The sequence below is a fragment of the Chanodichthys erythropterus genome, chromosome 6 (genome assembly GCF_024489055.1).
Source record: "Chanodichthys erythropterus isolate Z2021 chromosome 6, ASM2448905v1, whole genome shotgun sequence".
Taxonomy (NCBI): Eukaryota; Metazoa; Chordata; class Actinopteri; order Cypriniformes; family Xenocyprididae; genus Chanodichthys; species Chanodichthys erythropterus.
The window spans coordinates 26,914,150-26,920,149 of record NC_090226.1 but is presented as its reverse complement, the minus strand read 5'-3'; the positions used below and the strand labels follow the sequence as shown (position 1 = coordinate 26,920,149).

At 35.6% G+C, this 6,000-nt stretch overlaps 1 protein-coding gene across 6 annotated transcripts in view; it reads left to right on the top strand.

Annotated features, from left to right (window-relative positions):
• The window catches only part of rap1ab (RAP1A, member of RAS oncogene family b), a 134,567-nt gene that overhangs the window by 11,070 nt on the left and 117,497 nt on the right, over window positions 1-6,000 (top strand). The gene's annotated exons all lie outside the window — the stretch shown is intronic.

The window sequence follows — 6,000 nt, the reverse complement described above, 5'->3', positions numbered from 1 at the left end:
GGCATGTATTTACTACAGGAAAGCTTTAATCAGGATAAAACTGTATATTGAAAGCTAACAAACAGCAGTGACAGCATATCTAAACACTTTGACACATACTAAATGAAATACCATTCATAAACTTTCTTTAAAAGCCGCGATTGGAGAGGTTCTGCTTTATCCTCTTCATCTGGGTCTGATTCAGCTCAATTTGATACAGCAATATAGGCGCTTTTATTTACTTTCCACCTAAGCGCGTAATAACAGATGGTAAGGGGCGTGGCGTTTCCGGACGCTTCAGCGAATCACGATAGACTGGGCCAGTTACAAACCTGCTAACCAATCTGAGCACATTGCGTATGTCGGAGGGAGTGGCTTCATAGAAGCAGGAAGTCAAACGAGCCGTTCATATGACAGTGGAAACAGAGGTGTAGAATAAAGATAAAATATATGAAAAATACAGCGTTTTCAAAAAAACGAAGCATTAAGACATGTTATACTGCGCCCCAAAAACACAATCAAGCCTAGAAAAAAACCACGTAACCACCCCTTTTAAAGATTAATTGTGAAGCTCTACTGTCTTACTCTCTCTCTCAGCATTAACATCTGACAGAGTATATGAATAGTGCAAGGGCTTTTCAGTGCATTCATTACTATATTAATATTCATGAAGTGATATAGCACTTCTCCCACACATCCCACCAGAACATTTTTGGAACAGTTTAAATCTATTTGTGGCGGTCAATGTTGATATTGTGGCCAACCGCCACAAATAAATCAATGTATGGGAAACATTGCAATTGACTTTGTGATGCGTTTTGCTTGCTTTGAAGCATTTGTGTAGTCGCTTTCTCTCATCTGCTTGAAAGGGATATTAGAGACACTGTATTTAGTCTTTAGTCTTTTGTGGTATCACACTGAAGCTGAAAGTCACCAGAGTGATTCTCCTCAGTTACCAAAATAAATGAAAATGCAGTTTAAGACAACCAGTGAGATGAAAACTGTAAAGTTTTAGAACAGTTGATTTTTCAAAAGGCTTGGACCATAAGAATTTGATGAACTTCTATGACTATTAAGAGCAACAAGTTGATTGATAATCCAGTTAGAATTTGTAAAAACGAACAAACTGAAAACCATGATGAGGGTCAAGCACACATTTTGTTTGTCCGAAACATTTTTCAGTTGAGAAATTGTGGTTGTAGCATAGAGGTGGGAATCACAGGGTACCTTACAATACGATCACGATACAGCAATTCTGCGATAATCAATATATTGCTAGACCATCCTATTTTAATGATACATCATATGTCTAACTATGAAAACAAAATGCCAGTGAAACGGTTAAGTGCAGGTTTTCTCTCTTTATTAAAGTCCAAACTGTTAGAAAACAGCATAATTTTTTTTTTTAGTCTGTAAATTAAATGTAACATTTTAAGTAAATTTAAACATTTTATGCTTATACTTTTTAAAAGCTTAAACTTTCCTTTGCATGTAAATGGTCACATTTAGCCTTAGTTAACTGTTGATTGCCTTGTTTCATATAAACCTGGTACATTTAAAAAATGACCAACCTCTTTTATTTGAATCTGGGAACCTTTGTGTTTACCAGCTTCCATCTACCAGCTCTTCACCAAGCATTTGCAGATTCACATGGGAGCGTTTGAAAGCAGGCATCTACCAGCGGATCCCTAATATATCCCCTGATAGAAGAATCTGTTGAAAGATGCCTGCTTTCAAACACTCCAATGTATGATGTTTATGTCCTATGTATATTGTCCAATGTATATGTTGAAGAACGTCAAAGATGTCTTAATTTGTCACACAAATGGTATAAAAGCTGAAGTGCAGACTTTGAACTTAAACGTGGCTGGGGCACCTGTTATTTTACTCTCACTGCTGTCCGCATCCCGTTGAAAACTTTTTCTTAGGCTAGTTAACTTGTTCACATTTCCCTCATTCATGTGTTGAGAGCCACCTTGAAGTACCAATGCTGGGAGCAGGGAAATCTATTTATAGCACCTTATTTTATTAATTAAAATATCAATATTTGGTACCAGCGTATCAATTCTTATTGCACAGAGAAGTACGATCGATATTTTGTCCCACCCCTATTGTAGCATCAGTCAGGTGGCTATGATGAATTCATTCACTGTACACAGCGAACCCAACAACTTCAGGCTGTCTACACTAGATGTGGCAAAGCAACCATTGCAAATCTGTTTGTTCTTATTATCAGAAGTAGCATGAGTGCTTGGATTATGTCTGAAATGGAATGGAGCGTAGCATCACTGATTATAATGGTTTCTTTTTTTTTTTCGTTCTTTTTGTTGCACTACTTCAGGTGTAGACACAGTTTTTGTGCTTTCTCTTTTCATTTTTCACCTGATAATACAACATTGGCACTCAACATATGTTGCCAGGGATCTGTTCCGAACAAGGTTAGGGTCTGGTTAGCATTGTCCATTTTGTTAGATACCATAACCATAACATTTGCCATTGGGAAATGAATAAGCAATTTTTTTTTTTTTTTTTTTTTCGTCGTTGTTGTTGTTGTTGTTAACAAATTGCAAAAAAAAAAAAATTAAAAAATAAAAATGCAATAGAATAAAGAGCAATAGAATAAAGTTTTTCATGTTAAGTCGTTTTTTTTTTTTTTTTATACTGGTAAGAAATACTACAGATTAATGATTAATGATTACAGTTAAAGTTATAAAACTTACTCAGTCAAGGGCAGAAAGTGATTTTCTTTGTCTTTTGTTCTTTGATTAACATGACAGACAGCAGCAGGAATAATAGACTTTATGCACAGCCATATTTGCAACACCTCCAGGCAGCTCTTTTGGGCATCCAAGACCAAGTCCTATCTATTTGAATGGGGGAATTCTGAAATCTCATAAACTGCATGGCGAACTCACAATTTAGTAACGTATTTCAAATCGGCAACAAAATCTGACATGAACTGTCCCATAAATGTTGTTTATTATGCTCAAATAGTGTTAAAAAATAAAGCTTATTTTTCAGGCGAGACGAGCCAATGCGCAGGTGCAGTCTTAAGTGTGAGTCTCGGATTTCTATGGGAACCGGAGCTTCCAACAGCAGCTGCAGTGACTTTATCAGTCAGCAATTGGCTCTTTTACTTAGAAGGTGGGACGTATTCCACCATACTGCGCCTTGCAGTTTCCCCATTCATTAGGAGTGAACTGTCTTTCAAAATCTATAGCAGGGGTCTCAAACTCAAATTGGCGGGGGGCCGTTTCTGTGATTGAGAGTTCATAGGAGGGCCATATTAACATTCAAGCGCAAGAAAGCGCAACATTTCAGAAAATTTACTTCCCTTTGCATTATTTCTCATTTACTTCACATTTCATTAGGCCTACTAAAATATTTGTATACCTATACTATAAATATTTTATTTACCATAGTAAATGTAAACAGCAGTGTCTCTCTCATTGTTACAGAGTGTAATATAATTATATAATACTATTACTAATATAATACTACTAATATACTTATATAATGCTACTAATATAATACTATTAATTGCAATAATCTGGTGCAACTTCTCACATCCAACAAGGTGCATGGAATAAAAAAAATAATAATAGTAATTTAGGAACAAAACCAGCAACACTTGTGGCATGGAGGGGTCAGAAATAAATAAATAAATAAATAAATAAATAAATATATATATATATATATATATATATATATATATATATATATATATATATATATATATATATATATACACACAAACACTGTTTTGCAAAAAAAATAAAACTCTCATTGTTACATACATTATTAGTTTTTAACATTATTAGTTTTTTAACATTTAGTGGAAGTATTTTCCCTTTCTTTATGTTAGCTTAAATACCATTAAAATCTTGCACTGAACAACACTTTACTGTACAAATACAATCCCTGAATACATTTGTAACGTTACTCTCTTCTGTTTCTTGCCAGACACCTGCAGCGCTTCTGCTCACACATTTGTCCAAGATGCCGTTTGAGCATCGGTAACGTTTAATGCTGCGTTCACACCAAACGCGAATATAGCGTCAAATTCGCGTCTACCGCGTCTAGTTTGCCGCTTGAACATTTTGAATGCATTCGCGCGTAAAAAACAAGCGTTTGAAGCGAAATTGACGCGCGTCCAAGGCGAAATCCGGTTCTTGTGGGAGGGGCAAGTGTAGGCGGTTGTCTGTTTGCAAGACGGCTGATGTTGATCGTGCGTTCATCGAGAGAGCTACCGCTTTGTATTTATGGGGGGCGGTCCGTGCCAGTTCTTATGGCAAGCCAAAGTACTCACAAACGCCTGGTCGGACGTCTGATTGCACACTGACGCGTCAAAAGCGTCCTCGACGTGTGATTTGCGTTAAGAACGCGCGTTTTTGTGTACCAAAACGCGCGTTCTTGACGTGTGATTTGCTATTAAAACGCGCCAAAAACGCGCGCTTTTGACGTGCGTTTATAATAACAAAAATGGGCGTCAAATACGTGCGTTTTGAGTCAAACAAAACGCTCGTTATGAACGTTTAAACAGGTAAACCAAACAGGCAGTGCAAACGTGTGTTTGAAGTGTCCATCAGGCGAAGAGAACGCGCTCTTTCCTTAGTGTTCTCAAAAGTGCATGTCGAAAGCGTGTGCTTACTCTTTAGGGCTTTGAGTCTGTTATGTTTTTGTCCGCTATAGGTTTAGGACAGCATTATCATTAAACTCAACCAAAACAACATGGAATTATCGAGGATAAATTTGGCAGATGATTATAATGGTTGAGTTATAATCCAGTATAATTAATATGAAATATGCATATGAAAACGTAAAACTATTATTTAAAATAGCCGTGGGGGAATGACAGTGGATATACCTTCGATCAAGGCCAAAACTTTGTAAGTTTGTAAGGAGCCAATAAAATATTGCCTCGTGGATAATATTTTTTTCCCCCTCAATTATGTCGTTAAGACATCTTTTCTCGTAATAACGAGATGTTATGTTGTTAAGACATCTTTTCTCGTAATAACGAGATGTTATGTCGTTAAAACGACATTTTGTTGGCATATATGACGTGAATGTATAGGCTACCTTTATCTGATCTATAATAGAGAATTTATCATGCCTTTATCACACTTATAGTGTAAATATAGTGTAAAATACCTTTCGATGCCTGTATCGATGGCAATGCCCATACACTCAAAAAAATGATTCAGGCCCTTCATAGATATGACACTTTACTTAAACATATCTAATTAGGAGTAATACGTATTTATATTTAATGAGTCTAACATAAAATATTTAAATAGTTTAATCTATGAAATTTATTTAAATTTGACCAACTAAATTTAATTACATTTGGGAAATGGAAGTGCACTCAAAAAAATGATACATTGTATTTACTTAATTTTTTTATGTCAACAGGTTCCACGTAACTTGGTTATGTTGCATGTAATTAAGATTATTGGTTTCAGTTAACTTACATTTATTACATAAGGTTAACTCAATGCCATTTAGTTGAATCAGGCAGAGGTGGGAAGTCCAGGGGTCAGAGAGTAAAATTCCTGCCATATTTTTATTCCACCACTGAAGCATTAATGAGATAAATAAGTGTTTAATTGAGTGATGATTGAGCATTATTGAAGACACCTGATGAAAACAAGCAGAATCACCAAAGGAGAAAATCACAATTTTTAAGACACCATCATCGAGGTCAGGGTTTGCTTTAGTTGAGCTCTTGATCCTTGTCTTTTTAATATTAGATATTGATTGGGCAGTTTTAACTGCATTAAAACCAACCAGACAAGCAAAGTTAAAAGATGATCAGGTGGTGTTGGTTATGTTTTCACATAATCATTATTTGATCTGAACTCATTTAGAGCCCAATCTCTGAGTTAGATTTACATTATTGATTACAGCAGCACTGTGATTCTATAGCAGAAGATCAGCTTTATCAAAATATATATTTTTTTTTTAGAGATGTTGTCCTTATCACAAAAAAAAAAAGCTTTACTTTAGGCACACACAGAC